Raw genomic sequence first — 27052 nt, 5'->3', positions numbered from 1 at the left:
AAGTTAGGCCCTCTTCAAATGTTACTCTTGAAAATTTTCGAAAATTTAAGTATGCAAAGTTGCTTATAAAAACCTAGTCTTTATGTCCACCAAGTTTCATTCGATTCTGAGAGGGTGTTGCCAACCACTGGTCGAGTTGGCGCGAAATTCGTCAACATAATTTCGTAACACGTTTATTGCCACACGCTATGTCTGAACCAGCAGATTATAAAAATTGAATGTACATCGGGTTTCTTTCCATAAAACATCAGTATTCAAGCTATATTTTCATTTGCAGAAGGTTTTAAAATATTATATCGGTGAAAATTTTTCCATACATTTTGTATGGGAGAGAAATTGACCGAAAATGAGGATTTCAAGCAAATTTGTATGAAAAACGGTCAAAAAGATGGAAAAATCAAAATTTCCCCGATAGAATATTTTGAAACCTTCTGCAAATGAAAATAAAGCTTGAATACAGATGTTTTATGGAAAGAAATCCGATGTATGTACATTCAATTTTTATAATCTGTTCGTTCAGACATAGCGTGTGCCATAATATAATAAATAATAATAAAATTATTTCAGTATGTGTAAGATTTTTTGTGTTGTCTCGAAAAAAGTTGATAATTTTTGTAATTTCGGTCAGCCAAGAGATTTATAAAAAAAACAACAAATTTGTTCTGAAATATATAACAGAACTTGTTATAATTTTTGAACACAACCAATTTTGTGTTTCCCTTGTAGTCGGGATTACACTTTAATGTTGATTATAGATATTTGAAAGAGGTCTCTGTCTCAGCTGGGATACAATACCAAATAGAAGTAGTGATAAAACGAAAAGGACTTCTCTTCTGGCTACAACAACAAAAAAAACATTTGGCCTTGATATTGAACTTCATAAAGCAATCCCTTTTCAAATTGATTGATCTCGTAGCCCTCGAACCGTAATTTCTTTTCCCTCCATCACAAGCGGAAGAAAGACATGAAAAGTCGAAAAGTGTCCCCCACCGCCGCAACGGTTTCGAAACGGACCATTAGGGAAAAATTATCTGTGACTTTCCGGTTGAACGGATCTTTGAAACATGGAAAGATTCCATCCGTTTCGTATCGTACTTTTGGGCAACTTTTTCTGCCCATGGCGACCCAGACTGGCGCCAGCTTCCCATTTCTGTCCATGAAAATGCTCCCCCCCTTCCCTCCCAGAACGTTTGAACAACTGTCTCATTAAAGGACCACTTTAGTAGCATGTTAACCTGCGGATCTCAGTTAGACTGATTCATTCTGGCTGGGTGGGAAAAGGTTTACGAAACCGAAATTGAAACCAAAAGCAGGAGAAGCACCGGAAGTAAGGTAAAAGAAAAAGAATGTGGTAATTAAGCTTCCACGACGATGGTGGTCGGCGGAGGAGTAAATGCGTTCTGAAAGGTTTTCAGTAGACAAGTACCCACCTTGTTTTTCAAGCAGGGTAATTATCTGATATGAACCGTGAAAAAAAGACGTTACAATATAGGAAGAGGGAAAAAGTTTTCGGTTCATAATGGGAAAAGGTAACTTTTCGACTTTCAAGCTTTGAAAAGGGCTTTCCGGTGTGGGCATCAACAGAAAATAATGCTAAAAATTGGGTGGAAGGATAGATTCTTCTAAATTGCTGTATAAGCAGCTCGTAGACTTCAGAGCTCTCGTTGAGAGTTCTGGTGCGAGAGTAAGGCCTTGATGTTGTTTTTTTTTTCTCTTTTTCGGCTAATCTGCTTCGATCCAGACGGTCGGCGACCAAGGATGTTTTCGATCATCTGGCAATCATTTAACTCATTTATCCATAGCTTAGTTCAGAAGCATAATATTGAAATGGGGTGTTCAGCGAACTTGTAGATAAGAGTTTTTCCTACAATTATCACCAAGGACGCCATATCCTAACTCTCACGGCGTGAGAGCGCTACCCAAGTAACAATTTTAATTTTATCAAAGTTTTTTAGCGATTCAAAAATCCTTAACATAAAACCATTGATGCCGACTTGAAAATGCTCTCGAGTTCTTGTATGCCTCAATAAGGCCACGTTCTGGCTAGTTGGCCCAGTCTTATTAGGGTCCACAGGACTTCGTATGCAAACCGGCTTAGGATTTCGGGTTGTATCATAATTTTATCAAACTTCTAAATAAAACCATCTTCTGACTTGTCAAATAATTGTTTTGATTATTTTTCACTCTCAATGTTCGATCGTCAGAATAAATTATGCTTGGTTGTTTATCCAGCCATCAATTGGAAAGATGCAGATATGGAATTCAGATTTGTTTTCCTATTTAATTCGTGTCAGAAGACATGCCACGGAAAATTTGTGGTGAATGTGACTGTGATAATGACAAAAACTAAGTGCGCTACACAAACTATGCATAATTTGGAAGTAAAATGCATTTAATTTACTCGGTGGAATTGGGTGCAAAAAAAGGTTTTTTCAACACAGCGGAGTTTAAAAAACATTATGTAATTTTTCTGACAAAATAAAATGACGGAAACGTGTTGTATGGTTTAATTTGATCTTAAGCTGTATGTGAAATTATAAAATTGAGTAATAATTTTTCTGTATTTACATGAACTATCCCGGCTAGGCGACATATTTTTCTGATAAAACTCGGTGTTCCTGATGATTCCTCCAATAGGGCTAACCCTCCTGAGGTAGTCATAACTGAGCTCATGATAGAACTAGCGGTTTTATCACAGCATTTTTTTGGTTTATGTTACGGCCACGAAATCTTTTGTTGGTTTTATGCATTGCCTCACAGTTTTGTGTATTTGTTTACAAAAAAAATCTGTCCGACAACAACCGCAAATGCAAGTTTTATTGAAATGGTATATAATAAGTGATAAAACCAATTCATGTCTACTTGCAAGTCTTTTACTGAAGATGTTTATAGCAGAAGTTATATGATAGTTTTATGGAACGCCAAAGGTTCAAAGTAAAAGACTACCACATAAAACTAATTTAGAACAACTAGCTTTTTGACATGCTCGTATAAAACCAGGATAAAACATGAATAAACCTTCAAGGCATGCTGATTGTTACTTGGGTGTTACTTGGGTAGTAACACCTACTCAAACTAAACGATCAAAAAATTCGATCGTTTAGTATAAGTAGGTGGTAGTAACACTTTAAAGCCGTAAATATGAGAGTTAGAATATGGCGTCCTTGGTGATAGTTGTTGTTTCTGAATTGAGATATAGACAAATGAGTCAAATGATTGCCATATGATCGAAAACATCCTTGTCGGCGACATCAGAAACTAGTTCTCGGGCCAGCAGATGGAGCAATAGATGGATGCTCTTATCAATTGGTGAGCTCGTTTCATGTTTTAAGGTACCCCGGGGAAAGTGAGACCTACTATCATGATTCCTTTACTATTTATTTGCAAGGCTTCATTATTACCTTGAGTTAACTACCCTCACCTGTCCCAGTGCATTTCAATATCTGGGGCAAGTGAAACCTATGAGAGTAAACGAGTTTCATGAGAAGGAATTCTGGAAATATTACAAACGAAAAACTCTTGGAGGAATCTCTACGGAAATTTTCTGAAGAGTTTCCTAGAAAATCCCTGAGGAAATTTCTTAAGGACGCTCTTAAGGAGTCTCTAGACGGAATTTCTGAAAAAATTTCTGGAACAATTTCTACAATTCCAACAGTTTAATCAATTACCTATATCTTAGAATACACTTTTTACATAGTGGCCTGGTCTCAGCAAGAATTACTCATAAGTATTTTTTTTTTAAGTTACCGACGTCTTACATTCACCTAATAAACCATTATAATCCATCTACCAAAAGATTTCTTACGAATGATGTAGCAAACTCTTATGCCACTCTTTTTCGTCTACTTTCTTTCAGAAATTGCATCCGAAACTCGCCACAACACCCATAAGGACCATCCACCGCAGACACCATCGCTTCAACTTCAGTTTATGCTCCACTGATGATGGCTCATCGTCTCCGGTTTAGTTGCAACTAAGCTTCGAGCCACAACTCAACGATCCGACCAAAATCAAGCCTGAATCCGACATCTCCCAGAAAAAAAAAAACCACACGCCATCCAAAGAAGTACCATGATGATGGAATCATCATGTTGGCAGCCAGACAACGACAGTAACATCTTCAGTCACACCCTCTCCATCATTGTTACTAACGAAACTTACTGCACCGGAATGCATCACAAGCAGCAGCAGCAGCAGCAACCACCACACGATACTGCCATGATGATGCGCATGATGATGATGATGGCAGCATAACTGGGAGTGACCACCAACTACCAGACAGCTACTGTACCAGCTTGCCTGCCTTTCAGTGTGACTACCACCCAGATGAGACGGGAGCAGATCTTCAAATTTGGCTGCCACCACAACCACTCGACCAGAGAGAACGATCAAGCCAACGAAGAAGGTGGGTTCCTTGTGTAATGCAATTGAAGCAGTTTTGGTAAATTCAACTACGAATATTAAAAGAAGAAGAAACGTGTCATAGTCGTTAGGGTTTTCCTGGACTTATGCAAGTATTTCAGCACTATTATTTCACAGATATCCAACGATGAGATTTCTATTTTTCTTTCAATTTTTCGTGGAAAATTCTGAAATATTCTATTGAAACTTATATTAAATTTTCTACAAACTTTCTACGGAAAAAAATCCATCCGGGCTATTACAAGTATTTCATTGACAGCATTTTTAAAAGACTTCACAAATTTCACAACAAAAACATTCAATAAATTCTTAATCATTCATATAAAAAAATTCTCCAGAAATATCAGAAAAAATGCCCAAAGAGAACTATTAACTTCCTAGTTCCGGTTTGGTGAGATAAATTCATACCAGATGAAGATTCCTCTGAGACTAACCCCAAGAATTACTCTGAAAGTTCCTCCTGTTATTCCTATGGGAATTCCTCACGAGATTCATTCAGAAATTTCTACAGTGAACTCCACCAGGGTTTGTCCAGGAAATTTAACCAAGAATTTCAAGAGATATTTTTTCGAATATTCCTCAAGGGATTCCTCTTTCAATTTCATTGGGAATTTCTTCGCGTTCTCCTCCACTGGTTCTTTCGGGATTTCATCTCGGCATTCATTGTGGGAAATCTTCAGGAATTTCCCTGGAAAATCTTCAAAGTACCACTCCGGAAATTGCTTAAAATATTTCTCTGGAAATACATCCACCAAAGATTTCCTCCGGGCTCCTCAAAAGGAATTCCACCATGAACTCTTCTAAGAATTCCACTGTGGATTCATCTAGCCATAGCTTCGAAAATTCCACTAAGAATTTCTTTTGGAACCGCTTCAGGTATTTTATCAGAAAATGCTTCAACTGTTATTTCGGGAATTCCTTCAGGGAAATTATTCAAAAATTTACTCCGTAAATCTTTCGAGGAGTGCTTTTGGAATCCCTCCAGAGTTTATTTCGTTTACTTCTCGAGTGATTCCTGCGGAAATGGCTCCAGGGATTCCTTCAAAATATCTTCTAGTGATCTCTTCAGGGATTTATCAAGTAAGTTCTTTTCGAATCCTTTCAGATATTCGTTCATGATAATTTCCAGGATTTTTCGGGAGTTACTTTAGTGATTCCGTTAGGGATTCCCTGGTATTCACGGCATTTCTGGAGGATTTGCCGTACGGTAAAGATCTGGTCCGTTGTCGACCGGCCGTCGATGAAGCCGGCTTGATAACTTCCCACGAACTCATTCGTTTTAGGTGACAGACGACGGAAGATGATCTGGAATAGCATTTTGTAGGCAGCATTCAAAATATTGATCGCCCTGAAGTTCTCACATTCCAAATAGCCGCCTTTCTTTTGTATGGGGCAGATTACCCCTTCCTTCCACTCCTCCGGTAGCGGTTCGGTTTCCCAGATCCTGACTATCAGCCGATGCAGACAGTTGACTAATTTTTCTGGGCCCATCTTGATGAGTTCAGCTGCGATACCATCCTTACCAGCTGCTTTGTTGATTTTGAGCTGTTGAATGGCATCCTTAACTTCCCTCAGCGTGGGAGTTGGTTCATTGCCGTCCTCCGCTGGCATTGTCGTTTTCTCCGTTGCCGTGGTCTCCCGTGCCTACGTTCTCCACGCCAGTCATATATTGATCGAAGTGCTGCTTCCACCTTTCGATCACCTCACGTCCGTCCGTCGAGAGGCCTCCATCCTTAACCCTGCATATTTCGGCTCGCGGCACGAAGCAGTACCGGGATGCGTTGAGCTTCTGATACACCATCCGTGTTTCTTGGTAAGGGGCTGTCCATTAATTACGTAAGGGTTTGTGGAGGGAGGGGGGGCTTGAGAAATCTTACGTGCCATACAAAAATTTTTGGGTTTTCATACAAAAAATCTTACAAGGGGGGGAGGGGGTGTCAGAAAAGCGCTAAAATTCCCTTACGTAATTAATGGACAGCCCCTAACGGCACAGCAGTTCCATTTCTTCACACTCCGCTTCTTCCAGGTGGCGCTTTTTCTCCCGAAAGAGGCGGGTCTGCTGTTTCCGCTTCTGTTTGTAACGTTCCACGTTCTGACGAGTCCCTTGCTGCAGAATTACCGTCCTCGCAGCGTTCTCCTCCTCCAAAACCGTTCTGCACTCTTCATCGAACCATTCGTTCCGTCGATTCCGTTCCACGTACCCGATGGTGCTCTCGGCTGCGTCGTTGATGGCTGCGTTCACTGTACTCCAGCAGTCCTCATAGAGCTCGCCCTCGTCTGGCAACACGGGCTGGAGATTTTGCGCGTATGCTGAGGCGACAACCGGTTGCTTCAGTCGCTCTAGGTTGTACCGTGGCGGTCGCCGGTACCGTACATTGTTGATGACGGAGAGTTTTGGGCGCAGTTTGACCATCACCAGATAGTGGTCGGAGTCGATGTTGGCGCCACGATAGGTTCTGACGTCGATAATGTCGGAGAAGTGCCGTCCGTCAATCAGAACGTGGTCGATTTGAGATTCCGTCTGCTGTGGTGATCTCCAGGTGTAACGATAAGGGAGGCTTTGTTGGAAAAAGGTGCTACGTATGGCCATATTTTTGGAGGCGGCAAAATCAATGAGTCGTAGACCGTTTTCGTTCGTCAGCTGGTGGGCGCTGAACTTTCCAATCGTCGGTCTGAATTCCTCCTCCTGGCCTACCTGAGCGTTTAAATCTCCTATGATGATCTTGACGTCGTGACTAGGGCAGCGATCGTGCGCCAGTGCCGTGACCCGTGGTGCAGTTTGTCCCATAGACGAGAGCCATAATTTCTTTAAATCTTTGCATTATTTTTGTTATTTTTATTTCAATGCCCAAAGGAATTCGCTAAGACTTTTGTGAATTACCATTAGGCTGACACAAATTTCGAGTTTCTTCCTCCACAAGAACTTGATGCAATCGGTGATTCCATGAACGTGCTGCTTGTTTTAGGCCATAAATACTTTTCTTCAAACGGCACACCTTATCCTCTTGTCCTTTAGCCGCAAACCCTGGAGGCTGCTTCATAAAAATCTCCTCCTTAAGGTTGCCGTGGAGGAACGCTGTCTTTACGTCATACTGTTTTACGATCATTCCTCGTTTTGCTGCTACTGACATCAGGGTCCTAAACGTGGTCTGCCGAACTACAGTAGCGAAAGCTTCATCATAGTCAGTTCCGTAGCGCTGACTGAATCCTTTGGCCACCAAACGTGCTTTGTATCTCGTAAACTTTCCTGTCGCATCTCGCTTGACCTTGTACAACCATTTGCAACCAATTGGGCTCCTTCCAGTGGGTAAATCAACTAAATCCCAAGTATTGTTTGCTTTCATTGCGTCCAGCTCTTCCATCATCGCGTTCTGCCACTTGGTTTTGTTAGTGGAATCCAACGCCTCTTTGAGATTCCTTGGCTCTCGTTCATCTGATTCGGCTGTGCACGCATACCTTTTTGGGGGTTGTCTACGGTTGGTCCTCATTGATCGACGCAATGCATTTTTACTCTCGACATCATTCGGATCATCTTCGTGATTGCTTTCAGTTCCGCTCGGAATAGTTCCTGCATCATCTAAAATTTTATCTTCATCCTCTGATATACTCATCATCATCATCCATACAAACGACACCAGACTTGTCCGCACGATCGCTCATCAAGGGAACAACAACTTCATCATTTGTTTGCTGTGCTTCAAATCGGGTTCCAGGATTGATCGACTCAAGAAACTTGACATCACGACTGATTGTGATTTTTCCGGTATTCACATCGAGTAAACGGTAGGCCTTCGATACTTCACTGTATCCTATGAACTTCAGCTTGATTGCTTTCTCATCCAATTTCGTCCGATCCTCGCTTGGGATGTGACAGTAAACATCGACACCGAAGGGGCGCACGTATCCAAGATTAGGCTTCTGTCCAAACCATCGATGATACGGTGTTCCTTCAACTGTCCTGGATGAAAGACGATTCTGCAAATAGTTCGCCGTTGCCACTGCTTCTCCCCAAAATCGATTGTCCATGCCGGCATCAATCAGCATACATCTGGCCATTTCCACAAGGGAACGATTTTTCCATTCTTCCACTCCGTTTTGCTGAGGGGAATATGGTGCAGTCAGCTGCCCTATAATGCCATTACGTTCCAGAAATTTGTTGAAACGCCTTCCAGTGAATTCTCCACCACGATCGGATCGCAAGATTTTCGGCTTTCTTCCAAACTGCGTTTTGGCCATTTAGACGTACTCCTCAAATTTCTTCAAGGCTTCAGACTTTCGGTGTAAAATATAGACGACGGTATATCTACTGTAGTCATCTACGAATGTCAAAAAATATCTTCTACCACCAACGGTCGCTGGTGAACAAGTTTCCAGAAAGCACGGCTGTAGCTGCTACAACTCCACGCATCACGATTTGAGTCCTTGGAGCCGGCTTAAAGAATCATCTCTGAACGTTCACCTTCGATCCGGTTCTTCCGCTTCTGCCATTCATCGAGCAATTTACCTTTGACCAGGTTCAGCGTGAGGTCTTCATCCGGTCATCGCAATGATCACCTCCATCTGCTTGTACTAAAGTTTGCTGAAGGTATATTCTATAATATACACATTGATAATAACAAAATTTCAATGTATTGTAAGTGGTACACACGGGTGTTCAATCATAACGCTATCTTTTAACATCAAATTCCACTGTCGTATTAAAGTACCCATTCTCAGAATCAAAAGTATGCAAAAAAAAAGCGTCAGATCATCTAGCTGTCTTCTGCAATGTTTTTCGTTGGAATGCAAGGAATATATGTGCTGAAGACACCAAATGATTTGACGTTAGTATCTCTTGCAATCACTCATTTCATGTGTGCGCATAATTTAACACCAGTGTAATTTTATTTTGAAAGTTACTATTATAAGTGAGCACCATGTGTACTACTTGTAATTCTTTGAAAATTTGTAATTATCAATGTGTATATGATAGAATATACCTCCAGCAAGCTTTAATACAAGCAGATGGAGGTGATCATTGCGATCACTATATGGTGGATCTTTTTTTGTGCCGGTCACTGTACAAGTCATGAAAGTTAAATATTGGTACGCATTCGTACACTGGTCCGGTGATTGTGAGGCATATCACTCACATTCATTTATTTAGTATTACATCAAATTCAAGATAAAACTGAATCAACAATATTTCTCCATAATACACGGTTCGTGGCTGCCGCTCTCCATCCTCGGTCGCGCCCGATGCTCGCCAAGTCACGCTCCACCTGGTCCGCCCATCGTTCTCTCTGCGCTCCACGCCTTCTTGTGCCAACCGGATCAGTTGCAAACACCAGCTTTGCAGGGTTGTTGTTCGGCATTCTTGCAACATGCCCTGCCCACCGTATCCTTCCGGCTTTGGCCACCTTCTGGATGCTGGGTTCGCCGTAAAGTGCAGCGAGCTCGTGATTCATTCTTCTCCGCCACTCACCTCTCGGCTATATCACCGAGTTAGAAGGTAGAGTGATCATCGAGGGATAGGGTATTATCAACGGGTTTATTCTCTTCGTCATGACGGGTTTTTGTCGCCGAATTTCCTGAAATTTGGTCGTATAATTCAGTTTGTTTGGGAGAGGTTTGAGGCCAAAAATTGGTTATTTTCGCACCGAAAATGTCTAATTAGGATGATATCGAACTTTTCAAACCCATAAAATGCTCATTTGGTGAGGACTGATAAAGTGCGAAGCAATCATTATCCAGAAGCATGACATCAAATGTTTCACTACCAAACTAAACAAACATTTTGAAAAAATTTATTTCGGTCGAAATCAGCTCGATGACAAGAACTGCCACTTTAATGGTGCATAATGGCACTGCAGTGTCGATAAACGTTTCCTTCAACGCCAAACGCCGACAGTCTGTCCAGTCCGGTTAACTAACAAACCGTTTCGTTCCGCTCTTTATTTCCATTTCAGAAGAACCGGAGGACGACGAAGAATCATCTGATGCCGCCAGTATTAAGTTCGAAAAACTGCCATAAAATAAAACCGAAAGAACAGCGAGAAGAAAAAACACAAAATCGCACAAACTGAAACCGACAACAAGCTTATCGCGCCCCTCATCTAACCAACAACCAACGACCCTCTAAACGTCTACAGCCGAAGCGACGACACGACGAGTTTGCAAACGCAACACCTACCTACAGCGACCCCTGGGAGATAGAGAAAGCCATAAAACAGCAGCGTGGCATTCTAATCGAGAGCCAGCCTCAACCCAGGTCGTCATCCATTGCGGTTCTCGAAGATCTAGGGCCCCGCCATCACATCGCTTCTGCTTCCGCTTGCCGTCTATTGGGTTCACAGCTTTTCTTTTTGTGTCTGAAAGGAAATCTGTCGGAAAAACCTGACTTTCAACTGGATGTTGTTCTCATCTCGTCCGGGGGGAATTGTTCGCGCAGAAATTAATTTATCGACTCTCCCGGATCAGACGAAATTGTTAATTATTTGCTACTGCTGCTGCTGCGACGGCTAGACGACGAGACGCCTTGGCGAAAATACGCCCGCAACGCGACAAAGAATCGTAAATTTGTTTTAAGGTGAGTACTACGAATTGGTGCAATACAGTGGGGTGCGTAATAAAACACCGTCGAGGTGGTGTGCATTCAGGTAGGGCCAATGGATCATTAAGGGCAATTTGGGTCATAAAATTGCTGTGACGGCATCTGTTCGATGGCTTGCAATGGAGTTTGATAAAATTTGAATTTTATGGTGGCCTTGTTTGAGAGAAGGTGACTTTTATGCTTCGATGATTCATTCATCATCACTTAATTTCCAGATTATGTAGAGGTATAGTTATCATAACGCACGCGTCACTCGAAAACTCAGAGTGTTTGCAGGTCTATCTCGAGCATGACCTACGCCTCGTATCTATAAGGGACAACCGGCCTTACGAGCGTTTTGTACATGGCAGATAGTTCAGAAATGAGTGCAGCAACGATTGCGCTTTTTGACAAGCACACATGATCGAGACATGACACACGAGTTTGCCATTTATCATTACTGAAAGTAGTTGAAGCGGGGGCCACAATGCTACGTCAACTTTGACTTCAGCTTTAACTGATAGCTCGGTTTGAACCAATGGCTTTCAGTGCAGCAAGCCACAATGATGCGTTGCGTGACGTACGTAATTGTACTAAAATGCTGAAGTTGTTCTAAACTTCGAAAATGTTCAAAGTTAACGCACTGTAACGCAGCGTCTAGCATCGAAGCTGGTGTTCGGTGGTAATGTTTATTCATATGGAATAGTTCATAATTATACGATTGGATTTCAAAAGTGAAAACTGCTGAGAAGAAAATGTTCTGACTGTTTAAATCTTGGTTTAAATACGTTTGTCACTTTCCAGGTTTGGGATTATGAACCCAGCGAAGCGGACTCAAAATAATCTAACTAATGACAGGCATTCCTCCAGGAGATCTTTTCAGGATTCTATTCAGGATTCCTCTAGCAGAAACTTCTGAGATTTTTTCGACAGAAATTTCCTTTGGCATTCTTCTAGCAGGAATTCTTTCTGGGATTCATTAGCGGGTTTCTTTTAGGATCCCTCCAGGAATTTTCTGGAGGTGAAATATTCCACTTAAATTTATTTAAACGGGGTTTTCTTTCGAGATTCCTCCAACCAGGGATTCCTATTGCCCATGTTCCGTCAGAAATTCACTTAAGACATTTTCTAAGGATTTCATTAGGGAAATCTTTGTGGAGCCTCGTAGCCGTGCGGTTAGGGTCACCAAGCTTCTAATCGCACCATGCTGTGGGGTGAGGGTTCGATTTCCGCTCCGGACGATGAAACTTTGCGTGAGAATAGTGTCGTCTCTGTATCCACTGGTGCGTGCTCCGTGTTTGTCCCTTGTCTAGTGTTAAGTTAAAATTCAGTTTTCAGTCTGTACAGCCTCTGGCTGAAGACGGTGTCCGCGTCTTTTTTTTTTTTAATCTTCAGGAGAACAGAAATCCCTTCTTGAGTTCCTCAAGCAGGAATTTCATCTGGGATTCTATCTGCAGAGATTCATTCCGGCGTTCCGGCAAAAGGAATCTCACTTGGGATTTCGAAAACAGAACTTCCTTCTGTGATTCTATTGGTAGGGATTCCTTCTGAGACTTTTTTTTGGGACTTTCGAGGAAGACCATTTGGGATTGTTCCAGGAGTTTCTTCGGGAATTTCTCAAGGAGATCCCTCGGCAATTGCTTCAGGAGTTCCACCAGAAATTCTTTCAGGAGTTTTTTCGAGCATTCATCTGGGGTTTTTTCAAGGAAGTCCTTGAAATTTCCCCAAAACTTCCTCGAGAATTGCCTTCCAAAATTTCTTGAGGAGTTATATCAGGGCTTTCTAAAGGAGTTCCTTCTAGAATTCTATTAGTAATTCCTTTGGACATCCAGATCTTGCTCCAGCTATACCTTTGGGAATACCTCCAGGAGTTTCATCATAAATTCCTTCAAGTACTCCCTCGGAACTTCCTTCAAGAATTCCTCCAGGAGTTCCATCGACAATTTCACCAGCTATTCCATTTGGAGTTCCTCCAGGAACTTATTTCCCATCCTCCAGGAGTTCCTTCGAAAATTCCTCATGGAGTTCCTTTGGGAATTCCTCCAGGAGTTCCATCGACAATTCCTAATGGATTTCTCTCGGGAATATCTCCCGGAGCTCCATCGGGAATTTCTCTAGGACATGGTTTCCCAAACTTTGGGTCACGACCCCGAAAGGAGTCATCGACCTTCATTCAGGGGGTCGCGAGAGACAGTCGAATATTTAGCTGTAACAGACAACAAATGAGAGAATGTCTATGATGGGTCGCGAAAAGTATGACTGCTGGCCAAAGGGGGTCGCGCATCTGAAAGTTTGGGAACCAATGCTCTAGGAGTTCCTTCGGAAATTCCTCCAGTAGTTCCGTTGAAAATTCTTCCAAGAATTCCTTCGATAATTCCTCTAGAAGTTCCCTCGGGAATTCCTTCAGGAGGTGTTCCGGGAATTCTTCCAGGTTTTCCCTTGCGAGCTTCTTCAGGAATTCCTGCAAGTATTCCATCGGGAACTCTTCGAGGGAATCACTTCAGGATTGCCATCGAGAATTTCTCCAGGAGTTCCATTGAGAACTCAAACAAAATAATTCAGTAGTTCCATCGGGAGATGCTCTATGGAATTCCGGGAATTTCTCTCAGGAGTGCCATAGAGAATCCCTCCAGGAATTCCTTCGAATTTTTTCCAGGAGTTTTTCGAGAATTCCATTGGATTTTACTAAAAGAGTTCCGTCGAAATTCCTCCAAGTATTGCCTCGGGAATTCCTTTAGGAGTTCCATCGGAAGCTCCTTCAGAACATCTACCAGACAAACCCCTAGGAGTTCCTTCGGGAAATGCCTTCAATAGCCCCTTCGGCAATTCTTCCGGGAGTCCCTTCGGGATTTACTCCAGGGAATGCTCTGGGAATTTCTCAAAAAGTTCTTTTGTAAATTCCCCTAGAACTTCCTTCGAAAATTACTCCAGGTGTTCTTTCGGGAATTGCTGCGGTTTTCTCTAAGAGGTCACTCAGGAGTTCCTTCGGGATTTCTCCCAACTATTCAACCTAAAACTGCATTCAAAGTTCCCTCGTGAATTGCCCCAGATATTGCATCGGGTATTCCTCCAGGATTTCCTTCAGAAATTTCTTCAGGTGCTGCTTAACAAATTCTTGTAGGAATTCCATCGGAAGTTTCTTCAGGAGTTCCTTCGGAAATTCCTTAAGGAGTTACGTCGAGAATTTTATCAGATTTTCTTTTGGGAATTCCTCCAAAAGTTCCATCGCGAATTCATCTAAGTTTTTTTTTCATCGTGTTTTCCTTAAAAATGTTGGGAAATTACAACAGGAATTCGGGAACCCCTCCAGTTGTTGTTTTGGGAATACCTGGAGGGGTTCCATCGTGTTTTTCTAAAAAAAGCCCTTCGAGAATTCCCATCAGGAATTCCTTAGAAAATTCTCTCAAGAGTTTTCTCGGGAATTCATAACGATGTTTTACAGGAATTTCCAAAGGAATTTCATTGGGAATTTTTTCAGGTATACCGTGGGGAATTCCTCTAGGTAATTCTTCGGGAATTCCTGCAGGAGTTCCGTCGGGAGCTAGGTCGGGAGTTTCTTCATGAATTCTTTCAAGAAATTGTTCAGTAGTTTCTCCTGGAATTCCTCCAAGATTTCGTTCAAGAATTTCTTCAGATGCTCCTTGAAGTTCGGAAGTTACTCTAGGAGTTCCTTCCCGACTAGAAAAACATATCAAGTTAATAAAACAATGTGGTATGCTGTTATAAAATTTTTCGATAACTTATTATGTTATAAACTAGATGCAGGATGATCTTAAAATAACTTAAATTGTAACAAAAAGTTCGCCAATCTAATCACAACAATAACCTATTTTATTATAATAAGATCAAAATTATAACACAATATGATATACATTTCAGCTTCAAGAAAACTAGTTTCTATCATATTTTGATACAATTGTGTAAAATTAATTTCTGAATTGACAGAAGAAAAACTAAAATATTTCACAATAAGTTATTAAACATTATTTATAACACAATATGATATGATTGAGTTATAACATTTTTCAACACCAAAGATGTTAAACATAATTATATCACCACCAGTTATAAATATCATGGTCAGTTATACAGTTAAACCTCCATGAGTCGATATTGAAGGGACCATCGACTCAAGGAAACATCGAGTTAGTGGAACAAAAATCCTTTGGGAAGCTTTTTCGGGGGACCATCATAGTAAGCCAGAAATTATTTTTCAGTATGAAAATAAATACCCCCATGAGTCGATATCGAGTCAAGGAACATCGACTCATGGAGGTTCGACTGTAATTATGTTATATTTTTGTTAGAATCTTCTAATCGGGTTCAGAAATTCCCGTCGGGAATTTCATCAGCTGTTCTTTTTCGAATTCCTCCAAGAGTTCCATCGCAAACTCATCCAGGTATTTATTTCAACGTGTTATCCTTAAAAATGTTGCTTTGGGATTCTTTCCTAGAGTTTCTTCGGAAATTACTGCAGGAACTCGGGAATTCCTCCAGGTGTTGTTTTTGGGATACCTTAAGGGGTTCCATCGAGTTTTTCTAAAAAGAGGCCCTTCGAGAATTTTCTTCAGGAATTCCTTTGAAAATTCTCGCAAGAGTTCCATCAGGAATTCATAACGATGTTTTACAGAAATTGCCAAAGGAATTTCATCGGGAATTTCTTCAGCAAATTTGTTCAGGTATACCAAGGTGAATTTTTCTAGGTACTTCTTCGGGAAATTCTACAGCAGTACTGTCGGGCGTTTCTTCATGAATTCCTTCAAGCAATTGTTCAGTAGTTTCTCCTGGAACTCCTCCAAGACTTTCAAGACTTTAGCCAAAAATCCTTCAAGGAATCTCCCAAAGGTTGTTTCAGAAAATCCTCTAAAAGTTCCTTCGGGAAATTTATTGAGAAATTTCCAAAGTAGATCATGGAGAGATTCCCAAAGATATACCTGAAGAAACTCCGGACGCGGCCACGCGTGGTCCTGAAATACGAAAACCCTACGGGAGGAGTTACTGATAGAACTCTTGTGCAATTTCCGGAAGAAACTTATTGGAAAATTCCTGACAGAGCTCCTGAAGCATTTCCCGGGGGAATTCTCGATATAATTTGAGGAGAAATTTTTGAAAAAACTCCTAAAGGAATTTGCGATTGAACTCCTTCAAGAATGTTTGGTAAAACTTCTAAAGTTTCAAAAATAATTTACAATGAAACTCCTAGAGACATTCGTAATGTAACTCACTGAGAAATTATCAATTAAGTTAGTGGAAGTATTGCAATCGAAATACTTGGAGAGATTTTCATAGGGCATCCTGGAGGAAATCTCAAAAGAACGCCTGAGGGAATTCCCGAAGAAGTCCAAGAGTAACTGCCGATTGAACTGCAGGAGTAATTCCTAATCCAACTCTAGGGGACATTCCCAAAGAAATTTTTAATAAATTTACTGAAGGAATCGTCGCCTGGAGAAATTTTCAATACTCAAAATGCGGTTCCTGGGGAAAATCATGATTAAATTCCTGCAATAATCGCTTATGAAACACCTGCAGGACTTTCCAATGGATCTTCTGAATTGATTTTAAAAAGCTTCCTGGAAGAATAATAAAGGAAGTGCTTCAAAAATTCGATAAAACTTTTTTGGAAAACTCGAAAAACTCTATCTCGCATGGTTTCCCAATGCAGCTTCTGGAGATCGTCGGAAGAAATCCTAGAAGAATTGTTGACTCCTGGAGAAAGTTTCGAAGGAACTCCTGATGAGATTCCCAAAAGAGCTTTTGATGGAATTTCCGAAAGAAGAGAGGTGGTTTTAAAGAAACTTCAGGAGTTGAAGGAACTCTTCAAGAAATTCTAGAGGAAACACCTAAAGAAATTTCCGAATGAACTCATGCAGACATTTTAGAAGAAACTGTCTGAAAAATTTCAAAAAAGAACTCCTGAAAAATATCTTTGTCAAACTCCAGAATACATAGTCGAAAGTTGAAAAAAAATCATGGAAGAAAGGAATTACCGATGTATTTCCTGCAGAAATCCCCTATGAATAATGTCCAAAGAAACTCCAGGAGAAATTCCTGCAGGAAACTCTAGAGAAATCTCCCAAAGAACTACTGCGGAATTTTCAAGCTGTTTGAAGTAGTTGTTGAAGAAACCCTTGGCGAAACTTCTGACAGAATTCCAGATGAAACCCTTGGAGAAATTCCTAAAAAAAAACTCCTGAGGGATTTTTGAAGAAAATTTTGAAGTTATTATTGCAGGAACTCCTGGAGATTTTTTTCAAAGAACTGTTGAAGAAATTCTCGAAAAAACGCCCTGAAGAATTTAAGATGGAACCTCTGAAGGAATTTTCGATGGACTCCCCTCCCAATTGAGGTCCTAATGAAACTTTGAAAAAAAAAAACACAATGAAACTTCTGCAATAGTTCCCGATGGATTTCGTACAGAAATTCTCGATGAGGGAATTTATTCAAGAACTGTAACTCCCAAAATTTCCTTCATCTTCTTCGTCTTCTTTTTCTTCATCTTATTCTTCTTCTTTCTGAGTCTCAGGCTCGGGTTTGACGGGAACAGGGACAGTTACTAAGACTATATGCCCGGATAAATTCCCGAAAAAAATTCTGGAAAAAAATAAATCCTGTAGGAACTGCTGGTGAGTTTCCTTAGGGACCTACCAAAGAAACTTCCTTAAGACCTGTTGGAGAAAATTTCGAAGAATGTCTTGGAAGTTCTTGGAGAAATTCTTCAGGAAGTTACTCATGGAGCAGACCTGGTATGATGGTTAGAACACGTGACTATCACGCCGAGGACCTGGGATCGAATCTCACTCCCGAGAAACTTACAGCATGTGAGCTCTTCCTTCGGAAAGGAAGTAAAGCGTGGGTAGCGAGATGAACTAGCCTAGGGCTAAAAATCTCGTTAATACAGACAAGAAGAAAAGTAAAAAGAAAAGAAGGAAGTTACTAAAAACATTTTCTAAAAAACTGTTAGAGAAATTCTGGAAGAAACTCCTTGAAGAATTCCCGAAGCAATTGCTGGAGAAATTGCCGATGGAATTCCTGGGGGATTTTTTAGGAAACTAGTTTTTTGTCTAGGGAAACCAAAATCCTGAATGATCTCCTAGAGAAATTTTTGAGGGGTTGTCTAAATAAATTTCCTAAAGGAATGTTGGAAAAATTCTCGATGAAACCCCTGAACCTGATCTTGGAAGAATTCCCGTTGAATTGCGGGAGTGATTCTAGAAAAAACTTTAGAAAGAATTCGAAATAAAACTCATTGCTAAATTCCTTACGGAACTCGCAAATCTTGTGAATGTTTCTAAGAATCGTCTGGAATCCAGAAATTCAAAACAGGGAATTTTTACCAAAGAAATCTCAGAAGGGTTTCCTGTTATGAGAAGTCCAGAAAAAGTTTTTGCCGGAAGAATCCCAGAACAAGTTCCTTCAAATTCCACAATTTTCACAAATAATGAATGATTATATTGACCACACATGCGGCTGCTGGTAATTCGGATATTCAATTCCAAATTCCGGTAATGGTTTATGCAGTCCGGCTGCAGAAATCTGGCTGCAATGTTGATTCCGATTGAGATTCCATATCCGCGATTAAATTCCATCACCAATGTAAACAAACGCACGACGCAACGCAGCATTGTGGGGAATGTTTGCGTTGACGCATCCGTCAGCGTTTTTAGTACAATGACGGATCCGGTAACGCTGAAGTCGAAGTCGACGCATCATTGTGGTTCCCGCTTAACACCAGGGGACTGTTATGGTCTTCTTGTTTTCTTACCCAGCATTAAAACTATGCTGCTGTGTAAAAGATAGGTTGTCAGCTTGAGCCGTACGCTTGAGTTGGCTACGAAAACATTGCATTGATGGGATTAGGATGCCACTTCCTTGCTTAACACCGCTGTCACAGTTTTTGTACTAAAACCTCTTTAACAGTATCGTTTTACCTTTCCTAATCACAAACAATGTTTCCTTCAACCTTTGGTGGAGACGTGTCACAGCCGTGCGGTAAACAGCAATTTTCACATAAGTTGGGTACTAATGTTCCTTCCCTCTCCCAACCTGACTGATAGGATGGAGTTGGCGGTGTTATTGTAACGTTTAAGAGAGCCTCTGAAGGTTGCAAAGTGAGAATGTTGACCAAATCCAGTAAATTATCCAGTTGATTCATTGTGCATCTGTCATTGGTTCCGGTCAATCACGGAGTAGCAACCATAGATATGTGCAGTCAGTCTAAGCTAAGCTAAAACCTCCTAACAGTATCGTTTTGCATTTGCAAAACAAAGGCATTCAAGCTGAGACAGTGATTCATGAGAAATGTAACTGAATGTGTAAAATGTGGACGAGCTCTTATGCCGTTTTTCTTTTTTAACCTGGGTTGGAACTGGATTGGCGGAAAATGTGTAAACAAACAACGTCAAACAAACTTTAGTACAAGCGAAACCGAAGTCGGGTTGGGGTTCAAACTGTGATCTCATCCAGTTCTAACCCAGGTTGGAACTGGATCAAAAAGAAAAACGGTATTAGTTTATCTCGAGCGAAACACTTTTCAACTTCGGAGGCAAGTTTTCACCTAATCGCACTCAAATATTGCTGCTACCTACCTAACTGATTTCTCAAACAAACACGCAAAAACTTTATCTCAAAACTCATCTACCATTACTGTCACTGAGTAAGCATCCACAAATTTAGTTCGCAGTTGGCACACTCTTCAGACGCAAACAGGCACTTACCTTATACGGATTGCTACCGTAAACCACGTTTTTCTCACCATCCCAACATCCCCCTGGCAGTCTCTTTCAGGGCGCCCTCCTAGAAGCTTCAGTAAGGCTAATTTCCACCGAGCGTGCTGTGTGAAAAAATACCATCCCCATGCCGCGCGGCAACGGAACCCAAAAGTAACATCAGCAGCAAGCAATTCCGAAAAGAAAACTTTCCTCAACCTGAGCAAATTAAATTCAGTTACTTGGCTCCATACCGCTCCGCCTTCCCATCTTCCGGGTGCTCCGGTCCCGATGCGGAGTGGGCCCACACTTCGTTCCGTTTGTTCATTCTACGACACCACCGCGCCCCGGCAGGAGCGGGAGTGGGAGAACACAAAATGATTATAATCGTGTAAATATTTAAACGAAGATAGCATTATGTTTCCTTCTCGGCTGCCAGGGAAAGCACACTCCACATCCTGTGCTGCCGAGTGCCAAGGCCCAGAAGCGAAATGGTGGTGGCATAGCTACGACTGGAGTACCTCTGCGATTGCGACTCGAGTCGGGCGTAGTAAGAAGTAAGTATAGGAACAAAGCTTCATGGCAAAAGCTCTCTTCAAACAGCGCCATTTCCCTCTTTGAATGGCAGTGGTGCTCAACTGGTTTTTCCGCCATGCTACCTCCATTCGTTTATTAACTTATAAACTGGAAGAAAGCGGGACATAACGCCCCGCTTAAGCATATATAGAAGTTCCTTGAGAAATTCATTCGGGAATTCCTCCAGAAATTTTTCGAGGAATTTTTCCAGAAATTCATCCACAAATTTCCTCAAGAACTCCTTTAGGAACTTCTCCGGGGATTCCTCCAGAAAATCTTCCGGGAATTCCTTCAGAAACTCATCCAACAATTCCCTAGTAATTGTTCCGTTAACTCCTCTAAAAATACTCAACATTGGCGTAGCTAGAGGGGGTTCCATGGGTGCCTGGCACCCCCTAGAATAAATTTGGCACTCCCTAGAATATTTCCTTAACAGTCACCTAAAATTTAAAACTTCACACAATAATTCCAATATTTATTATTAGCACATTCGAACAAAATTTAAGCTATAAGCGCAGTTTCGAGTTCCTGGCAGAAACTTTCTACGGTGACTGCCATTTGAATTGTCATTTCTTCGCAACTGCGTACTGCGATGGAAGAAAAACGGTTTCTTGGGCGATTCAGGCAAGGAATTTCCCATGCATTAAGATAGGCCGAGAAATTCCTTCTGAACTGCAAACAGACCTATACCCGGAATTGTTTATATACCTATTGAACGATTTGACGTTTTGGATATTGGTAAGAACAATCAACAGACTTCTTCATAATTTCCTCCAGAAATACCTTTATTTATTCATACAGTGATTTCTTTAGGCTTCCTTCATGGATTCCTCCCGATATTTCTTCAATATGTAAACTTCCCTTAGGATTCTCCAGACAGTCCTGACGGAAATTTCTACAGAGAATGATCCAGCAATTTCTCCTAGGATTTCTTCAGCAATTCTTACTATAATACTTCTCGAAATTCTTCTAGGAATTCCTCTAAAAATTTCTGTTGGGAATCCTTCAAGAATTCCTGGTGCGATTATTCAAGACAATTTTCCTGAGATCCTTTTAAAAGTTTCTCCGGTGTTCTTCCAGGAATTACTTCAGAGATTTTATTCAGATATTCTTCTAGATTTCTCTTGGGATTCCTTCAGGAGATTCTTTTGGCCTTCCTCCGGGAATTGTGGCTAGGATTCCTCAAACAACTCCTGCTGCAATTCTTCCAGCAATTTCTCTTAGAACTCCTCCAAAAATTCTCACTCTGTTTCCCTCAGGAATTATGTTATGGCTTCCACTAGAGATTTCTTCAAGAATTCTTTTTTAAAATCCCTCCGGAAAATCCTCTTGGGATTTTTCTAAAAATCCATTCGGTGATTCTTCCAGAGATTTCGTTAAGGATTGACCATCCTCCATGAATTCCAACTGGAATTCCTCAAGAAATTCTTATTGGGACTCCTTCTGAAATACTTCTAGGGATTGCTCCTGGAATATTTACGTGCTGCAATACTTTCGGGAATCTTCCTGATGTTCCTCCAGAAATTCTTCCTTCGATTCCATCAGGAATTCCTCCAGTATACCTCTACCGATTCTTTCAAGGAGAACTGTATTCCTCCAGGCATTTATTAGGGAAACTTCTTTTAGGGTTCGCCCGGCATGCTAGGATTTCTCTAGAAAGCTCCCGGAATCATAGGAATTCCTCCAGAACAGCCAGCTGGGATTCCTCAAGCAATTCCTGCGGTTCTTCCAGCTATTCTTTCTAGGACTCCTCCAGAGATTCTAACTGATTCTTCTGACTGAGATTCTTCTAGAGCTTTATCCTGGCTTTTTGCTGGGATTTTTTCAGGCAATTTTCCTAGAAATCTTGCAGAAATTCCTTCGGTTGGTCTACTAGGGATTTCTCCAAGGGCTGATCCAGAAATTCATCCAAAGGTTTCATACAAAGATACCTCCAGAAATTCCTCATGGAATTCCTGCATTCCTCTTTTGCTTTCCTCCAAGAATGCTTCAAACAACTCCTCCTGGGACTCTTCCAGCATTTCTTCCAGCAATTTTCACTATAATACGTCCAGAAAATCATCTAGATTGCTATACGAACTTATTCTGGCATTATGGCTGGAATTCTTACGGGAAATTTTCCTGAGATTCTTTAGAAATTCCTCTTGCGATTCCTTCAGGGCCTTCTCTATAGATTCTTTCAGAATACCTCTACCGATTCTAGCAGGGACATCTCTAGGTATTCCAAGTAATTTTTCTTTGGATTCCCTCAGGCATTTCTGATGGGGTTTTACTAGAAATTCATGTATAGTTTCCTCCAGCAATCCCTCCCAGGACTCCTCCAGATATTCTTACTGTAATACTTCCGGAATTCTTCTAGGGATTGTTGAATTTCGTTGATTCCTTCAAAAACTTGCTGGAATTATTCAAGGAAATCTTCCTAGGAGCCTTGCAGAAGTACCTTTGTTGTTTCCTCCTGGAAATCCGAAAGGATTTTTCCTGAAATTTTTTCAAATATTACTGTGATACCTGCAGAAACCCCTCTTGGGATTTCTTCTGTCATTCTTGCTGGGATTCTTCCAGACAGTTTTCCTAGGATACTTCCAGAAATGCCTTTGGTGAATCTTCTAGGGAATTTTCTGAAGACTCATCCAAAAATTTCTCCAGAGTTTTTATTAATGGATTACTCTAGAAATTAGTTACGGTGTTTTCTGGAACTCCTCTTGGCCTTCTTCAAAAAATTCCAGTTGTAGGAATCCCAATAAAAATCTCGAAATCTCTAGAGGAATCCGGGAATAGTTGGAATTTCTATAGAAATCCTAGGAAGTATTACTAGAGAAGTCTAGTAAAATTCTATAAAAATTTACGGGAAAAACTTATTAATTAGAAGGCATAGAGTGTTGTTAATTTACAAATTGTGCGATGAATTTGTGAAAAAAATCGCTTTCTGGTAGGATTCGAACCCACGACTCCGTATTCGCTAGACCGCAGTATGGCCATTTCTCTGAGGGTTTTTTCGGTATGGTGTTTTTTATGAAAATTTTAGCGGTAGTTTCATTGGAATTTAATCAGCAATTTCTTTTTATTTTTTTCTATATTTTCAATGGCTATTTCTCTGAAATTCATTCAAAAATTTCTGTTTTCAGTACTTTTGCAATTTTTTCAGTAATCACTTTTGTAATTTTTAATGATTTGATTGTATTTATATTTATTAGAAAGCAAATGCTACCGATCGATAGAATTTGTGATGAAAACAGAACAATACATAGGCAGTCGGGTGCGTGAAACTTTTGCCAGTCTTGGTAAGGTGGTATGAACTACCAACCAAGTCGATCTGTTTAAAAGCACAGGTCGCACGGCAGAAGTTTCACGCATTCGATGTATTCGTTCAATACATGGCCTACTTGCCTAATTTCACCTTCTATAAAATTTTCACACTTGTTCGCTACCTAGCGAATTCTATCATATCTATCATTTCATTATCCACTTTGATCTCTCTCTCTCTCTCTCTTCTTGGCGTAACGTCCTCACTGGGACAAAGCCTGCTTCTCAGCTTAGTGTTCTATGAGCACTTCCACAGTTATTAACTGAGAGCTTCCTCTGCCAATGACCATTTTGCATGCGTATATCGTGTGGCAGGCACGAAGATACTCTATGCCCAAGGAAGTCAAGGAAATTTCCTTTACGAAAAGATCCTGGACCGACCGGGAATCGAACCCGTCACCCTCAGCATGGTCATGCTGAATACCCGTGCGTTTACCGCCTCGGCTATATGGGCCCTTTTGATCTCTACTCCCTTATACTATGAGTAGAAAGAGACCGATATAGCCACAAAATCATCAAGTTAATGAAATAAAAGGCCAAATAAACTCCTAATAGAATTGCCGAACATATTTTCAAAAGATGCGTGAAAGGTGTTTTGTAGCAAATTCCAAACATATTACCAAATAAATTCTTAAAGAAACTGTCAAAGGAGATACAAAAATGTTACCGTGAAATTTGCCAAATCCAAAGGAATTACGGAGAGGTTTGCAAAAGATGAAATAAATTGTAAAACAATTTCAAAAAAAAAAATGCTGGAAGTTATTCCCTTAGGAATAACCGAAAGAATGCTTTCCAACACAAATTTCTTGTATTTTACTTACAAACCGGACTTGATTATCCGGAATGTACGAAGCTGAAACTTTGACTGATTACAAAGTCAAAATTTCAACTTTATACAGCATTCCGCTCTCCAGATATACTATCAATCCAGTTGACATCACAATTCTGAAGAGAAAAATCGAAGTTCGCTCGCACCAAGTTCCGGGTTTCTACTGGATTGATAATACGTTCGTGAAGCTTCAAAACGGAATTTAGGATAATCGAGTCCAAATTTTATAGTGTTAAGTATCATACTCATAATTTCTCTGTAAAAGTATTTTCATGTCCACGTGATAGTGTTCAACTAATGAAACAAAAACGCTGTCGCAATTAATGTTGTTGTCAAACCAAATATGCAAATATATACACACTTAGAAATTCTGAAATTTCTATGAAACGGAATCACCAAAACACGTAAACGTTTTCAAGACTGAATCACAAATTGGACTCAATTTTACGCGCAACATGTAAGTGCTGGTTGGTTGCGTTAGATGTCAACAAATCCGTTTTATCAGAAACGTAGAATTAGTATCACGTTCATCAGCCACCTTCTAACTCGGTGAAATAGCCGAGAGGTAAGAGATGTGGCTCACAATCAGCAGATCCGGTATTCGAATCCCATGCATGACGATATTTTACTTTTCTATATTTTATCTGCCAAATCGGTTCTAGCGATTGCTAGAGGCTAAGAAAAAAGAGTTTTATTTGGGGTGTCTTGAAAGACGTAAATTTACATGTTATAACCTCTAAATTTGTGTTTTTGAAGATGCACGTATATGTCAGGTTCAGGACACTTAAAATTACATAATATTTTCTAGGTGTGTACCCTTATATTGCAATTTTAATTATACTGAAAATATTAATTTCTTGTATTACACGCAATCAAGTTATCAAGTTTTCAAACCTCACATGGTGGGAAAAGTGTAAAACCAGTACAACTACGTGATGCGACAATCGTAACATCCTGGAAGGGTAAAATTTGCGGGCTAATTTTACCCGAAACGCAGTATATTGTTATACTAAGAAATTGAGGGTTGATCGGTATTTCCTTTAACAAGAAAAGCAAAACAACCTGAAATCCACTGAAACTGGCACCCCCTAGGCACCCCCTAGCAAAAAATCCTAGATACGCCAATGATACTCAAGGAATTTCTCCAGAAGTTTTCCCGGGAATTCCTCCAGAAATTCTTCTAGGAATTCCCCCACAAATTCTTCCATGAACTCTCCAAAAATTCCTCCAGAAATTCCTTTTGGAATTTTGCAGAAATTCCTCCAGGAATCCCTCCAGTATCTTTTCAGCGAATTCCTCCAGAAAATCCTCTGGGAATTCCTCAAGAGATTCCTCTGCGAATACATCTAGCAATCCCGCTGGTAATCTCTTCTAGGAATTCCTCCAGTATGTTATCCTGGAATCCCTTCAAAAATCTTCCGCGAATTCCTCAAGAAATTTCTTTAGGAATTCATCCAAAAATTCCTCTGGGAATGTTCAAGAAATTCCTCTAGAAATTCTACCGGAAAAGCATCTATAAATTCCTTCCAGAATTCCTTCATAAAATCCTCCGGAATTTTGCCGAGAATTTCCTCCGGAAACTAATTCAGGATTTTCTCCAGAAACACCTAAGGGAATTCCTCCAGAAATTCTTTCAAGAATTCATCCGTATATTCCGAATTTCCGAAGAAGTCCTCATCGAAATACCCTCAAAGAATCCTCAAGGGATTTCCTCAGGGAATTCTCAATTACTTCCCTCAGGAACTCCGGAACTCATGACATTTCCAGACAAAATCTTCAAGAATTTGCTTCAAGGATCCTTCACGAAATTTCTCTAGAGAATCCTCAAGGAATTCCCAAAAAAGTTACTCAAAAGTTTGCTCTTCACAGAGTTTGTTCTGGGAATACTCAGAGAATTCTCAAAGAATTCCCTTAGGGATAACTCATGAAATTTCAGCAGAGATCACCAAGAAATTTCCTCAGGATTCCTTAAGAAATTACCGCTCGGATTACCTAAGGAACTTTCTCAGGCACTCCTCAAGAAGTTACCAGAGATTACCCAAGCAATTTCCACAGTGGTTACTTAAGGAATTTAATCAAGGTTTTCCTAAGGAATTTCCTCGGAAAATTCTCAAGGAATTCAAGGAATTTTTTTAAATTCTTTATATATGTGAATTTTAACTGAAGCGGTTATTCTTCCCACAATCCCTTTGATTCCTGAAGGAGTACCCGAAATCAGATTTTAAATATAACTAGCTGTCCCCGGCAAACTTTGTCTTGCCTACTGCGTTTAAAGACGTTCCAAGTTCAGGTCCCCGTTAAGGACAAGGTATTTGGAGTACATTGCTCAAAATTTCAAGAGCACCGTTTTTTAGAACCGTTGAACGGATTTGGATGAAAATGCATCACGCTGTTGACAACCACTGAACAATTAGCGTGATGCATTTTCATCCAAATCCGTTCAACGGTTCTAAAAAACGGTGCTCTAGAAATTTTGAGCAATGTATTCCAAATACCTTGTCCTTAAGTCCTCGAACAAAACTTAGACGACCCATATCGGACCATCCGTTCGCAAGTTATGCGCGGTCCCACGTATGCCACTGGGTTTTTATGTATATAGATTCTAAAGGAAATCTTGGAGCCATCCCAGATGGAATTCTTGATTTC

At 40.6% G+C, this 27052-nt stretch overlaps 2 protein-coding genes across 3 annotated transcripts in view; one reads left to right on the top strand and one right to left on the bottom strand.

Annotated features, from left to right (window-relative positions):
* Positions 1-27052, bottom strand: part of LOC109423702 (pseudouridine-5'-phosphate glycosidase) — a 520698-nt gene that overhangs the window by 273119 nt on the left and 220527 nt on the right. The window lies entirely within an intron of this gene.
* The window catches only part of LOC109423689 (uncharacterized), a 125419-nt gene continuing 102221 nt past the window's right edge, over positions 3855-27052 (top strand). For both annotated transcript variants that reach the window (XM_029873087.2, XM_029873078.2), the window contains exons 1-2: positions 3855-4405; positions 10371-10990. The gene's annotated coding sequence lies outside the window, so the exon portion shown is untranslated. The remainder of the gene's footprint in view (positions 4406-10370; positions 10991-27052) is intronic.

Source organism: Aedes albopictus, chromosome 3, assembly GCF_035046485.1.
Source record: "Aedes albopictus strain Foshan chromosome 3, AalbF5, whole genome shotgun sequence".
Classification (NCBI taxonomy): domain Eukaryota; kingdom Metazoa; phylum Arthropoda; class Insecta; order Diptera; family Culicidae; genus Aedes; species Aedes albopictus.
Note: the sequence above shows the minus strand (reverse complement) of the source record. Positions and strands in the feature narration are given on the sequence as shown.